Source organism: Pseudophryne corroboree, chromosome 3, assembly GCF_028390025.1.
Source record: "Pseudophryne corroboree isolate aPseCor3 chromosome 3, aPseCor3.hap2, whole genome shotgun sequence".
NCBI lineage: Eukaryota > Metazoa > Chordata > Amphibia > Anura > Myobatrachidae > Pseudophryne > Pseudophryne corroboree.
In genome coordinates, this window is record NC_086446.1 from 69,319,032 (window position 1) to 69,333,768 (window position 14,737).

The 14,737-nt window shown below is 42.6% G+C and overlaps 1 long non-coding RNA gene across 1 annotated transcript; it reads left to right on the plus strand.

Moving 5' to 3' along the window:
* Nucleotides 1-3,766: 3,766 nt before the first annotated feature.
* LOC135057488 (uncharacterized) lies at nt 3,767-4,787 on the plus strand. The gene is made up of 3 exons (XR_010244154.1): nt 3,767-3,793; nt 4,524-4,638; nt 4,721-4,787. It is a non-coding gene; the product is annotated as an uncharacterized LOC135057488 (long non-coding RNA).
* The last annotated feature ends 9,950 nt before the right edge of the window (nt 4,788-14,737 follow it).

Consider the following 14,737-nt stretch of genomic DNA (forward strand, 5'->3'; position numbering starts at 1 on the left):
ACTTGCATGGGTTAATAGTTGTACATTTAACACTTTCATTTTTATAAACCTTATTACGTTTGTTACATTCATTCTTAATATAGTTACTAAGTGCACTTTTATCACACCCCATTGTGCCTTTCTCCGCAACCATAATCCTCTCCCTTGCCATGTCTCTCCTCTCAGGATGAAAGTTAGGTATGTAAGTTACATTTCTTTGCATTTCACTTTCCAGTAGCCATAACTGCAAACAATCATCATGTTTAACCCGTTGTTTACAGTATTTTATGAGACAGATCCTCCGCCTTAAATTATGCAACACCTCTGAGTCAAAACTACCTATCCCGGGAAATGGTGCCTTATCCCCCGCAGTCATTCGTGTCCATTCATCACAAAAGGTCTCAGTGTGGGGACCATATTTCCCCCACATTACTAACCGGGCAGACCCTCGGGGTCTGCAAGCCTCTGGAGTCTGAATCCTGACTGCTGAACGTCTCTGTGTTGTGCACTTGGCTGCCATTGTGGACCTCTTTAACACAGAAAACTTCCTTAAATGCACCAAACACAGAAATCTACGTTGGAAATCCTTAAAGCTCTTCCACTGAACTTCTTCTGCTCCGAGTATCTCCGGTCCGCCTTCTAGCAGACACGTGTAGCCGTTGCAGGCCCTATCTCTAGAGATTTTCCTGAGAAAATTCCCTTCCGTTTTCTTTACACAAATCACGCTTGCATGTGCTCCCTACAACACGTATGAGGGCAAGATTTACGCATGGATATACGACCTCATATCACGTTGCGTTATTGGTCACACATACAACCGTGCGGTCCAATCGTACCACTTATAGACACTTGTTGCCCATAAATGGTAGGATCATTGGAGTCTCCCTACTGTGCTCCAAAACAGCCAGAGCGTAATACAACGAAAACTTTATCACACTCTGTTGCACGTTTTCACTTCAGACCGTGCTCATCACGTTCCACCAAAGATCACCCAGATCACAACGTCCACAAAGCGGGATTCAATACACTCATACCGTTTTCAACCCACTATCATTCTTATAGTTTTCTGATGAGAAAAATAATTTCCCGTAGTCTGATAGCTGTCCCCAGAGGCATTACAGTAAAGTAAGGTATTTAAACTAAGTTTTAGAAAAACTGAAATCAATTTGTGCTATTTATCGCCTGTTGCGCTATTTATCGCCTGTTGCGCTATTTACCGCGTTGAAATAATACTATCGTGTGACTTGAGTTACGTGGGCGTATTCAGACGCTCCGTTGCGTAATTTACGCTGCGTGCGTCGGCCTTTGCGCACGCGAGTCTCTCCCTTTGTTAGAGACACGTGTACACCAGTCTTTGTCCACCGTAACACAACTAACACGTTTATCAATGTAGATGATCCTCGATCATCTACTGAGCACCACACCAATCTCTTCTTATACCTTTAGGTAGAGTTGCGTGTGCGCTTTACACTTTATCCCTTTAATGTATTACTTTTACACTAACTTATGAAATAGCGACAAATCTCTCTTAGTACGTTTATCAATTGTGAAATGGCAACCAGGAAAATGACATGACTATACACGAAAAAGGAATGCAGATATATGCGTGTGTATGCAAAACAGAAATAAACAGTTTTAAAAGACACTAGTGTGTTGTTCTTACCTCCGGTTCTCGGATTCCTTCAGCACCCTTTACTAAGTGAAGCAGACGCTTATCCCGACAGCACTACGAGGAATATAACCTCCCGCCCTTTGCTGATGGATAATGTCTGCTGTATCTACCTAGTGCAGATATGTGAAGGACGGGCGAGCCGCCAATTGATAAAGCTAAATATTTATCTTATATAAAACCCTTTATGAGGTCTAAGAACACTGTACGCTATTTACGTATGGAGTACCGTAAGGGTACGCACGTTGCGTAACAATCGCTTAGCCGTAGTCAAGACGCTCAAGCGTCGCGTTCGCTCACGGCCAAGAGATCACAGGCAGGCACGCTATTGGCTGCCTACTAACGTAATGATTCGCTATAGCGTAGCGGACGCTCGGGACCACGAGGAGATCACCAGCGGCGCTGACGCTCACAATGTTAAACCTTTATATCTAAACCATAAACAGTGTGTTATGCAGTAAAACCTTTGTGTAATGATAGAGTGTAAATGCAACACAGTATAACCTTATTAACTCAAAAGCTGTTCGAGCGTCACCGACGCTCTGAGAATACTTAACACTATAAGAAATACACAGATACCGTGCTCAGGGTCCAACGCCTTATATATATATTATGAATGATATACTTGCAAAAGAATTAACACAATACAAGTCATACACTACAATATAACATAGACTACCTAACCAGATAACTACACAGGAAATACAATACAATACAATTACGTTTTAAGGGAAAATAAGAGAGAAAGAGGAGAAGAGGGAGAGAGAGAGAAATGGCTCACAATAACATAGAAGATCAATATGATTGCGGAGAAAACTTACGCACAAGGGGAAACGATCGCATGCGCCTCGATATCCAGCTCCCGATTATCAGCAATGAGAACCGTTGAAGAGAGTGAACTGGATATGGTCGGCTTGTCTATTTATGCCCCACACACAATACAATTCAATGGTCCCTACAATCTCATTGTTCATTGGACACAGGAGTTCGGCTTCGCATTATAACAAAAGGTCATAGGTTGATTCATACAGGTGGGCTGTGGCTACTTCCAACTGTTCAGGTGGGTGGGATACTGGGTTTCCCGCCGCATGGCTAAGTAAGAGCAAATAATAGTAAATGGACATAAACTTCTTATGTCCATAACTATTCGCACGAGCGATTTAATCTGCTCCAAACCAACACCGGAATATTGCTAATTAAATACTCTTCCGATGGGTACCAAACACCATTGTATGACCCCTGTTAGACCCTTCGTACAATACAAAGAGGGATCTCTCTGTCCAGGAACATGCTATATTAACTAAACTTTCAGAATCTATCAAAGGGACCATGATCTACAAAATACATTATATAGTGAAAATATGTAACGATTGAGTCGCACGCTACGATCACATAAACTCTACCGTAAATACGCATACCGTGCGCCTGCGGGTGCCCGCGACTGTGAGTATGCGCACGCACGGGAGAGCGTACGCATGCGCAGCACGGACCTGTATGAGGTGCAAAATATGGCAGTGTGCATAGAGATATTTTTCTGACTTTGACAGAAGAAATTCTCTTCTGTATTATTGAGCAGGTAAGTACCCTAGGCCTGTGTTTGTGTCTCTTTGTGGTAATTGTCTATATGTGCTCTTAGCCTCCTTGTGTGTCTCTTGTAGGGATTTATTTTTGGAGACTTGATCCTATTTTCTTTTGGTGGCAAATTAGCCTGATTTATTTTGCCCTGCCTAAGAAATAAATCACTGGTGCTTTCTTGAGCAGGTAAGTACCCTAGGCCTGTGTGTTGTGGAGTACGTGTGTGTTCAAAGTGATTTTATTATGTTTGTAATCTCAATTTGTTTTCCTTAAAAAATTTTTTTTTTTTGGCTCAAAGTAGGGTGTACTTGCCTGTAATAGCTACTAAAGGGATCCATTTTGTATAGAATGTTGTTTAAACTTTTAACATATTTTTCATTATTTATACTTAGTTGTTTGAATATATATTGTTGTTCTTATTATATGTGTATGTTTGGCTTGTTTACAAATTGTGAATTTGTTTGGTTAACCTATGTTTGTAAGAAAAATCTAATTTGTGCTTTCACTTTTGTTTCTAAATTTATACTTGGTCCGTAATTGATTCCAGAAGAAATGTCGTATGCTCCTGCAGTAAGTTAACACCCAGACACTTTAACTTTGATTATGGATGTCAATGTGTATTTTTAAATTGTCTTATTCTCAATATTCTTACCTTTATTTTAAGTTGGTGATGTCGGTATTTGTGGCTGCTGAAGCCCTCCCACCCCAACCCACGGAAGCACTCCCACCCCAACCGCCAGCCCGCCAACCGCAACCAGCTCCTCATCAACCAAGGCAACGGAGGCGTGCTAGGCCACCAATTTTCCGCACCCGTGTCCTCCTTTTTGGGATGCCAGATGATGTGGTTTTGCGAAGATACAGGCTACCACCTCATCTAATCCTAGACACTCTCTCCATAATAGAGAGTGATCTGGAGTCTTCAATTCGGTATCCTACAGCAATACCACCATTGACACAATTCCTTGCTGTGTTACATTTTATTGCCACTGGTTCATTCCAGCATGTTGTGGGAGACCTGGTTGGCATATCGCAGGGCCAGTTCAGTAAGGTCCTGCGGCGTGTCAGCCAGGCTTTCATAAAGTGTGTGAAGCAATTTATTGCTATGCCTTTGGATGATGGGGCCCTAGATGTAGTGAAGCGGCAATTTGAGGAAGGTGGTAGTCGCTTCCCACATGTTATTGGGGTTGTGGATGGCACACATGTAGCTATTGTGCCACCAAGACATAATGAAGAAATTTATAGAAACAGGAAACTGTTTCATTCTCTGAATGTAATGGTTGTTTGTGGGCCATCCCTCCAGATCCTTTCCCTGAATGCCAAGTTTCCAGGAAACTCACATGATGCCTATGTCATTAGACAATCAGGGATATGGCAGAGATTAAGATCAAGTCAACGACAAGACATGTGGTTATTGGGTGAGTTTGTTAACATATTTTACTGCAATATTTTTAAAATTAAAGAATATTCTCATTCTAATTTGATCTTCTCATCAAACAGGAGACCGTGGATATCCTTGCACCCCCTGGCTCATGACTCCTTACCGTAAGCCCAGGCCAGGACCACAAACAGCATTTAACTCCACGCTTACTGCCACTAGACAGCTGGTGGAGCGCACAATTGGAGTCCTTAAAGGACGTTTTCGTGTGCTCCACCACACTGGTGGCGACATCCTGTATTCGCCGGAGATGGCAAGTAAAATAGTGGTCCTGTGCGCTATACTCCATAACATTGCGGTAAGGAGTCGCGTTGAGCTTCCTCACACAGAGGAATTGCCAGATGAGGAGCCAGGGGTTGGCCGGAGATTCGGTGGGGGGAGTGTTTCCCGGAGGGGAAGTGAAGTAAGGGCAAGCATTGTGCAAGAATATTTCAGGTATAGTGTATTTTGATCCACTTTTAGAAATTACTAAAAAACACTGTCTGCTTATGCTCATTTTGCTCTGATGTCATTTAGGTAGCTATTGTAAGATCATTGTGTTATTTTTAGGGTGTGTGTGAATATATTATTATGTGTTTTTGGATAAAAACAAACATGTTAAGCTTACAATGTTTTTTTTTATAATTTAATCATGTGACGTTGCTAAATAGTGTCCTTTTTATTATTTTGTTTTCTAATCCTGTTTTATTTTTAATTAAACAACAACATATGTTACTAAATGTTGGACACTTTGTGACTGTGCAGCTGATTTATCACACAAAATGTGGTGAGTACACAGATTTACGTGTTAATTTAATCCAAAGTGTGTGTGTGTGTGTGTGTGTGTGTGTGTGTTTGTTTGGGTGTTTGTGTTTGGGGTTTTGTGAGAATAGTTTCGATTTTTATCATGCTCTTCCGCGACTGCGTATTTCCGCTCTAGCGAACTAACCACTCTGCTCTTCACAGCATTGCAGACATCAATAAAGTTTATTTTAATGACAGCATAGATTTTAGACCAATCACATGCTAACACACACTCTAAATATATGCCCAAATAAGGAAAACGCCATTGCCATGATGCATGCAGCACCCTTCACCCGGCGGGAGCTCCGCGTGCTGGTGGCGGTGATGGACTGCCGCGTAGGCCGCGTAGGGCGATTTGTCCCAAATAGGGTAAAACGTGAGGCCTACGCGGAGGTCCGCCGCCTGTTAAGGAGCCGCATCCGCAGCCGCAGGACGATCATCCAATTGGAGAGGTGCTGGAGCGACCTGCGGAGGCGCACGCCAGACCTGTTGGCGGAGCTACGCCAACAGATCCGGACCCTACGTGTCCGCAGTAAGTTACATTTCGGGCCATGACGGGTTTTACGCATAACCTTTGCATACTTTCATTAAGTGTGAGTGCAAAAATTTCCACACCTACAATTAGCATGAGTGTGTGTAGGTAGGTTAAACAGTGATGCATACCTCCCAACATGACCTTTTGCAGGAGGAACAGAATACTCTGCTTAGGGATTTGGCACTTAATTTTTATTATCAAGTTTTCTCAGCATAAGTGATGGCAATCATACATTAAGAGTGAAGTGATGGAGCAGAACATTCTGTCCCTCCTGGAGAGACTCATGTTGGGAGGTATGGTACTGACTGTATGTTGTTGTGCATAATTACTACACAGGCAGAAAACTTAACAAAATAACCTGCTCAGTGGTTTTGTTAAAAAACAAAATGTGGGTATTTTTTTTGAACTGGGGATGTTGTTTAGAATTAAAAATGAGAATCTATTTATTATTGGATAAAAGGTATTTAATAAAGTTTAGTTAGAATAGGATTGTTTGATAAGGACAACATCACCATAAAATATATTTTAATAACTTAGTAATGTTACCCCTGTCTCTTTAACATGGTACAGAACAGAGTAATAGGAATATGCTGTGGTTCAAAATTAATATGTTTTTATAAAAAATTAACATATGTCATTATAGGGCGAGCACAACGGCAAGGTGCTGGTGCTGGGAGGCAACCCCAGCAACATTCTCCATCCCCATCCCCTTCACGTTCACACTCCCCCTCTCCTGCCCAATCCCCCTCTCCGGCCCAATCCCCCTCTCCAGCCCAATCCCCCTCTCCAGCCCACACCCCCTCTCCTGCCCAATCCCCCTCTCCTGCCCAAGCCCACTCTCTTTCCCAGTCCCCCTCTCCAGCCACCTCAGCTTCTCCTGCCCAATCCCCCTCTCCAGCCACCTCAGCCTCTCCTGCCAATCCCCCTCTCAAGCCACCTCAGCCTCTCCTGCGCAATCCCCCTCTCAAGCCACCTCAGCCTCTCCTGCCCAATCTCCCTCTCCAGCCCAAGCACACTCTCTTGCCCAATCCCCCTCACCAGCCCACACCCCCTCTCCTGCCCAGTCCCACTCTTTGGCAAAATTCCCCTCTCTGCCCCCCTCACCCTCTGTGTCCCAACAAAACACACCCCCACCCTCACCCTATCATTCCCAAACCCACTCTGAAACTACCTCCCCCTTCCATCCTGTCACACAATTTGACCCTCCTTCCCCCATCCTGCCTCCTTCCCCCATCCAGCACCCATCCCCCATCCAGCCAACCTCACCCCTCCAGCCTCCATCCCCCAGCCAGCACCTATCCCCCATCCAGCCTCCATCACCCAGCCAGGCAACATCTGATACTGAATGGGCAGCAGAGGCACCAGAGGCACTAGGGGGAGGTGGACAAGTGGCAGGGGAAACTAAGTTCGGACACATTCCTTCTTTTAAATTAAGAAATATACAACAAACAAAAAAAATTTTTTTTTAGTACAGTGGCCAATCTTTTGTCTAGGTTAAATGCTTGGCTTCTTCATCATGGTATTGATGATGCATTCACATTTGTGTGTGGGCCATTATATGTACAGTGTCTACATCTGGTTGATAATCACTATGTCAACAGGTTTGCATGCACAACACGGTTTGGATATGAAACATTATATGCAACACATTTAGCCAGAGTGTTAATTTTTGTGTGTTTTAACTTTAACAATTGAGCTTGGGTGTTGCAATATTTTCAATCAAAAGTCGCAGGAGTCACTTTGTTATCCAGCATAACGACACAATGATTTGTGTTGTGAAAGTTACAATCACAAAATGCAATTTTGAATTGTAAAAACCAGTTTGACCTTATTTATTTTGTAAGGCAGCCTTTCAGGGAGTGTGGGCATGCTAGGATATGTTGTCCTTCTGAAGATGTTGATATGCATTGTGATGATGCAGGTCCAAACTGCACAAAAAACAAGTCTGCTTCACTACAGATGTGAATGAAGACCAGTATGGGGTTCCATGTACTAATTTGGGGGTGTGATTCAAGATTGGATGTTTACCCTAGCAGCCAAAACAAAACAAAGTTACAGTTATTTCCCACCTTCTAGAAGAGAAGTCGAATGTGATTGGTTGCTATGGACAACATCACAACCAAAATATAACTCCCACCTTAGTAAATGTACATCATAGTGTGGTACACTTTTACACATTTTAATTTTGCTATGACAAACATTGCTGAGTATGCTTGTGTGTTGGTATGCTACTGTTTTGTCTTTTATACATCCATGATGTATATCATTTTATATGAAAGTGTGCTTTGTGGAATTGTGAAGTAATAGGTAATGTGAGTTATGTTTTAAATTGCATTTTTACTCTGCATTTCAGATGTTGCCGTTGGAGATCCCACAAGACTGGCAGTCATCGTTGCCCGCACGAAGGCACATTTGGAGGCCATGTTGTGCGAAGTCGAAGTTTTTGACAAAATTAATTTAACAAAAATGTTAATAAAAAGTAAATTTTACTTTTGAGAAAAAAAACAATATGTTTACAAAATAAAAAATGTATTTAATTTATGCGCTTGTGATGTTTTTAATGGTAAAAAATTTAATCATATTGCAAAGTAAAAATTGGTTAGCTAACAAAAAAAAAAAAAAAAAATTAGTCTTATTTAGTACATACAAATTAGGTTAGTTAATAGGTTATATTTTTATTACAAAATGTAAACACATACATTCACACACTAAACAACCACACAAAATTATGCTATTTACATTTATGTCAGGCACAGTTTACACATCTCTTGCACTTGTTTTAAAAAAAACATGGTAATGTCCAATTAGGCCTACAAAGTGTTCTTGAGGTATTCTTTGCAGACTTAATTGGTCATGCACACAATCAATCAGTACACTAATTGGTTTTTAAATTGAGGGACGCTTGTTGAGTTTGAATTGCAAGGTGTCATCTTAATTAGTGGAAAAAAACCATTGCTGTGCGTTTGTTTGCTAAAGCCTTAGCACATTTAAGAGGAATGTGTAAATCTAAGATGACATCGTATTTTTGCGATGAAGTTTGTGCGTATACGTTGGATTCGCATTACTGCGTTGTAATTTGGCATACACCTACCTTGTGTAGTACTGCGTACGAAATAGCAAATTTACGTTGGGGGCGGATGTTCGCAATTTTACAACACAATCGCAACTTTGCGAATATGTTGTGCGAACGAAAAACATAGCGAACAACTCGGAATGACCCCCAATGTTTCGTTTCTTACTGCAAGCAGCTAGCTATGTTTCGTTTCTTACTGCAAGCTGCTAGCTATGTTTCAATTCTTACTGCAAGCAGCTAGCTTTGTTTCGTTTCTTACTGGAAGCTGCTAGCTATGTTTCGTTTCTTACTGCATGCTTCTAGCTATGTTTCGATTCTTACTGCTAGCTGCTAGGTATGTTTCGATTCTTACTGCAAGCTTCTAGCTATGTTTTGATTCTTACTGCAAGCAAGCTGCTAGCTATGTTTCGTTTCTTACTGCAAGCTTCTAGCTATGTTTCGATTCTTACTGCAAGCTTCTAGCTATGTTTCGATTCTTACTGCTAGCTGCTAGGTATGTTTCGATTCTTACTGCAAGCTTCTAGCTATGTTTTGATTCTTACTGCAAGCTGCTAGCTATGTTTCGTTTCTTACTGCAAGCTTCTAGCTATGTTTCGATTCTTACTGCAAGCTTCTAGCTATGTTTCGATTCTTATTGCAAGCTGCTAGCTATGTTTCGATTCTTACTGCAAGCTGCTAGGTATGTTTTGTTTCTTACTGCAAGCTGCTGTCTATGTTTCATTTCTTACTGCAAGCTGCTAGGTATGTTTTGTTTATTACTGCAAGCCAGTGGCGCATGCAGGGGGGGTTTCCGAGTACTTGGAAACACCCCCTGATGAGCCTACCTTGTGTAGTACTGCGTACGAAATAGCAAATTTACGTTGGGGGCGGATGTTCGCAATTTTACAACACAATCGCAACTTTGCGAATATGTTGTGCGAACGAAAAACATAGCGAACAACTCGGAATGACCCCCAATGTTTCGTTTCTTACTGCAAGCAGCTAGCTATGTTTCGTTTCTTACTGCAAGCTGCTAGCTATGTTTCAATTCTTACTGCAAGCAGCTAGCTTTGTTTCGTTTCTTACTGGAAGCTGCTAGCTATGTTTCGTTTCTTACTGCAAGCTGCTAGCTATGTTTCGTTTCTTACTGCATGCTTCTAGCTATGTTTCGATTCTTACTGCTAGCTGCTAGGTATGTTTCGATTCTTACTGCAAGCTTCTAGCTATGCTTTGATTCTTACTGCAAGCAAGCTGCTAGCTATGTTTCGTTTCTTACTGCAAGCTTCTAGCTATGTTTCGATTCTTACTGCAAGTTTCTAGCTATGTTTCGATTCTTACTGCTAGCTGCTAGGTATGTTTCGATTCTTACTGCAAGCTTCTAGCTATGTTTTGATTCTTACTGCAAGCTGCTAGCTATGTTTCGTTTCTTACTGCAAGCTTCTAGCTATGTTTCGATTCTTACTGCAAGCTTCTAGCTATGTTTCGATTCTTATTGCAAGCTGCTAGCTATGTTTCGATTCTTACTGCAAGCTGCTAGGTATGTTTTGTTTCTTACTGCAAGCTGCTGTCTATGTTTCATTTCTTACTGCAAGCTGCTAGGTATGATTTGTTTATTACTGCAAGCCAGTGGCGCATGCAGGGGGGGGGGTTCCGAGTACTTGGAAACACCCCCTGATGAGCCAACATTTTTATTTTTGAGACGGAGACAGCAGTGTCTCCGTCTCAGTAAAAGCCATGATCGCGATCGCATACTCTGCCGCAATCGCGATCGCATACGCGGCCGTGATAGCGGAGCTGTTGCAGCAGAGAGCTATTTAGCACTCTGTATAGACAGTGTCCCGGGGGAGCTGCTGGCTGCGCATGTTCAGCCATCGCAGCTCCCTCCGTCCACACACTGCCACCAGTCTGCTTCTGCCTCCCAGCCCCTGATGGACAGTACAGTACTGTATATTAAAATATGTAGTGTATACAGCATATGAAATACTATATATGTATGTGTGTTTCTGTGTGTGCTTGTGTATGTATGTTTGCATGTATATATGTGTGTCTGTATGAATGAATGTGTGTGCTATATATATATATATATATATATATATATATATATATATATATATTCTATGAAAACAGGATTCAATTCCTGCGCTGCATGTCCATGTCTCCAGAGTCTCTATTAATTGTTAGTTCTGTGCTGCTCAATCCCACTCCCATCCAGGGAGCAATTGGTATTGGTGCTAGAAACAAATAAGGAGAGCGCACCGGTAAACGTAAAATCATTCACTTTATATAAAAAAAGTAATATCCACATACATTGCAGTAAAAGTATCCAAACTCAGCGAGGTCCACACGACCATCAGAATTGCGCTCAACCGAGCTGGAACTGTCTCGTCGGCTCCGGACCCGGCGGGTGACGTCACAACGTCCTCAGCAGATAGCCACGCCCAACGCGTTTCGACCTATCACAGTCTTCGTCAGGGGATGTCACATCCCCTGACGAAGACTGTGATAGGTCGAAACGCGTTGGGCGTGGCTATCTGCTGAGGACGTTGTGACGTCACCCGCCGGGTCCGGAGCCGACGAGACAGTTCCAGCTCGGTTGAGCGCAATTCTGATGGTCGTGTGGACCTCGCTGAGTTTGGATACTTTTACTGCAATGTATGTGGATATTACTTTTTTTATATAAAGTGAATGATTTTACGTTTACCGGTGCGCTCTCCTTATTTGTTTCTAGCATATATATATATATATATAGGTAGGTATGTGATGGTCTGGCACTCTTTGATGCACAGGTGGCTTGGTCCGGTGCCCGTGCTGACGTTGTTCACGTGTAAGTAGTCAAGTGGATGCTCGGCACTCTGGACTCGATGAATATGGTAAATGATCAGCCCTCCGGTACTGTCAACGTTTCAATTTATTCCAAATTTTTCTCAAGACATATAAATGAACATAGACAAACACTCACCTTATATCCCCACCATTGTGCAGGTGCGCGTGCCGGAGCGGGGGACCGCCTCCCGGCGAGGTCCGTCGGGCCTGAAGTCTCCCGTCAGCTGTGGCGCAGTAAAACGACGTCATCGCGTATTGCGCGATGCACGTCCAGTGCTGGGTTGCCATGGTAATGCTGTACACAACAACAAGGATGGTATAAGCTTAACAATGCTTGCTATGTAAAACAACTGAATCGCTGTGTGGCGGCTCTATTCATGAAGCTGTATTATGCAATCCATTAGTGCCTGATGTGAATAACTTGGAGATAGCAGTGTGAAAAAACTGAGGAAGAGTGGAAGAGAGGGGGGAAGAAAAGGGGAAAAGGGAAGAAAAAGAAAAGGAGGAGAGGGAAGTTGGGAACGAAAGAAAGAGAGAGAGAGGGAAGGGGAGAGAGAAATAGAAGGAATAAAGAGATAGAGAGAAAAAAAAAGGGGGGAGAGAAGAAAGAAAAAGAAAGAGAAAAGGGGGAAATGTAGGGGGGGGAGAGGGAAGGAGAAGGGAGAGGTCAAAGGGAGCAGCTGAAAAAGACTGATTACAACAAAGATAATTGAAAATATATAAATAAAAATGTGTATGACAATTGGTTAACGTATTGAGGCTAAAGGAAACAAGATAGAGGTACCATATCATTAAGGCCCCGGGGGGTCACAGTGTCCAGTTTGTGAATCCACCTTGATTCACATCTCAGAAGGGCCTTGCCCCGGTCACCACCACGGAGCAAGGGTGGTATGTGATCTATCATTCTGTATCTGATGGTGGCTAGGGCATGTTTAGCTAATACAAAATGGCGAGCGACCGGCTGGTCACTGCTGCCCTTTTGTAGAGCTAGTCTAATGGATGACCTGTGGGCAGTCATGCGTTCCTTAAATTTACGCGTGGTTTTGCCCACATATGACAGACCACAAGGGCAAAGTATCTGGTATACTGTGTGTGTGGTTTCACATGTCAGATGGTGTTTAATATGGAACTTAGTGCCCAGATGTGGGTGGAAAAATGTGTTTCCTGTGATCATATGATTACATGTAACACAGGTGCATTTAAAGCAACCTGTTTTCTGGGGAGGTAAGAAGCTGCTTTGGGGGGATTTGGTCCTGCTCGAGATGTCTGACTTGACCAAAAGATCCCGTAGATTCCTAGATCTTTTGAAGCACGGCATGAGATCTGTCTGGTTTAGAGGTAAATGTTGATCAGATTTGATCAGGTGCCAATGTTTTTTGGCGATTTGCATAGTTTTGTCCGAAGAGGTGTTGTATGAGGTCACCCACGGTAATTTAGTGTGGGTTAATGTTCTTTCTTTAGGGCGTAAGAGAGTCTCCCTTTCCATAAGCAGGACTTTTCGTTTAGGCATTTGCATATTCTTTAAACTGTATCCTCTGTGAGCAAAACGTTCTATTAGTTCATCCATTTGTGCAGATGCTTGGGATCTGTCATTGTTGATTCTGTGTATTCTCAACATCTGTGAATATGGGAGGCCAGCCTTAAGATTTCTCGGGTGGCAGCTGTTCCAATGCAGATATGAATTACGATCCGTATCCTTGGTGTAGACCGTGGTATTAATGAGCGAGTCTACTATGGAGATCCTGACGTCTAGGAAGTCTATGCTGTGTTCATCCATCTTGGCTGTTCATTTGACTGGACTGTCAGAACTGTTATGTTCAGTGATAACCGCTTCCAGTGACGCCTTCGGTCCTTTCCAGAATAATAAAAGATTGTCTATGAATCTGGAGTAGAATATAATGTTATCAGCCACTTTAGGGTTTTTAAAGAAAATTTCTTCCTCTATTTGAAGCATATATAGGTTGGCATAGGTTGGGGCTACTGCCGAGCCCATGGCACAACCTCTTTCCTGGAGATAATATTTGTTATTAAATAGGAAGAAGTTCCTCGTAAGGATGAGTTCTAACAGATGTGTCAGAATGTAAATTTGTTCTGCCCCGAATGCACTGTCTTTCTGTAGTGTTGTTTGAACTGCAGATAAGCCTGCTTTGTGTGGTATGACTGTGTATAAGCTGGTGACGTCCGCAGTCACCAGCCACACATCTTTGGGAAGAGGACCAATATTGTTTAGTTTGTTTAGCAGCATTGTAGTGTCTAGAAGGCTGCGTGGATGCGCTGAGACATATGGTTGCATTATAGAGTCTAACAGTACTGCCGTCGGTTGGAACAGAGATCCCCTGGCAGATATTATGGGTCTCCCTGGAGGGGGAGATATCCCTTTATGTATTTTTGGTACCGTGTATAACACAGGGACCAATGGGTACTCTGGTAATAATACTTCATATGTCTTCTCTGTGATGATATTGGCATCTTGTGCCTGCAGAAGTGCCGATCTGAGTTCTTTTTTATACTGCTCAGTGGGGTTACCCCTCAGTAGACTATATGTGCCTGGTTCTTCTAATTGACGCTTGATTTCTGTTATATAATCAGGGAGATCTTGAAGTACAATCGCACCCCCTTTGTCGGCGGGCCGAATTATTAGCTGGTCATTCTCCATTAGTGATCGTAGAGCTTGCTGCTCGGATTTGGAAAGATTAGAATATGTAGGTACATCATGATTGATATGTGCCTTAACCTCCTGGTCAATAATTCTCATGTATGTTTTGATACTGGAATTATTTGAAAGAGGTTCAAAGGTAGAGGGGGTCTTAAATTGTAGTAATTTCTCAGGGATCGTGGTGACCTGATCCCGTGGTTTACAAGAAAAGAATTCTTGGAGTTTTAGCT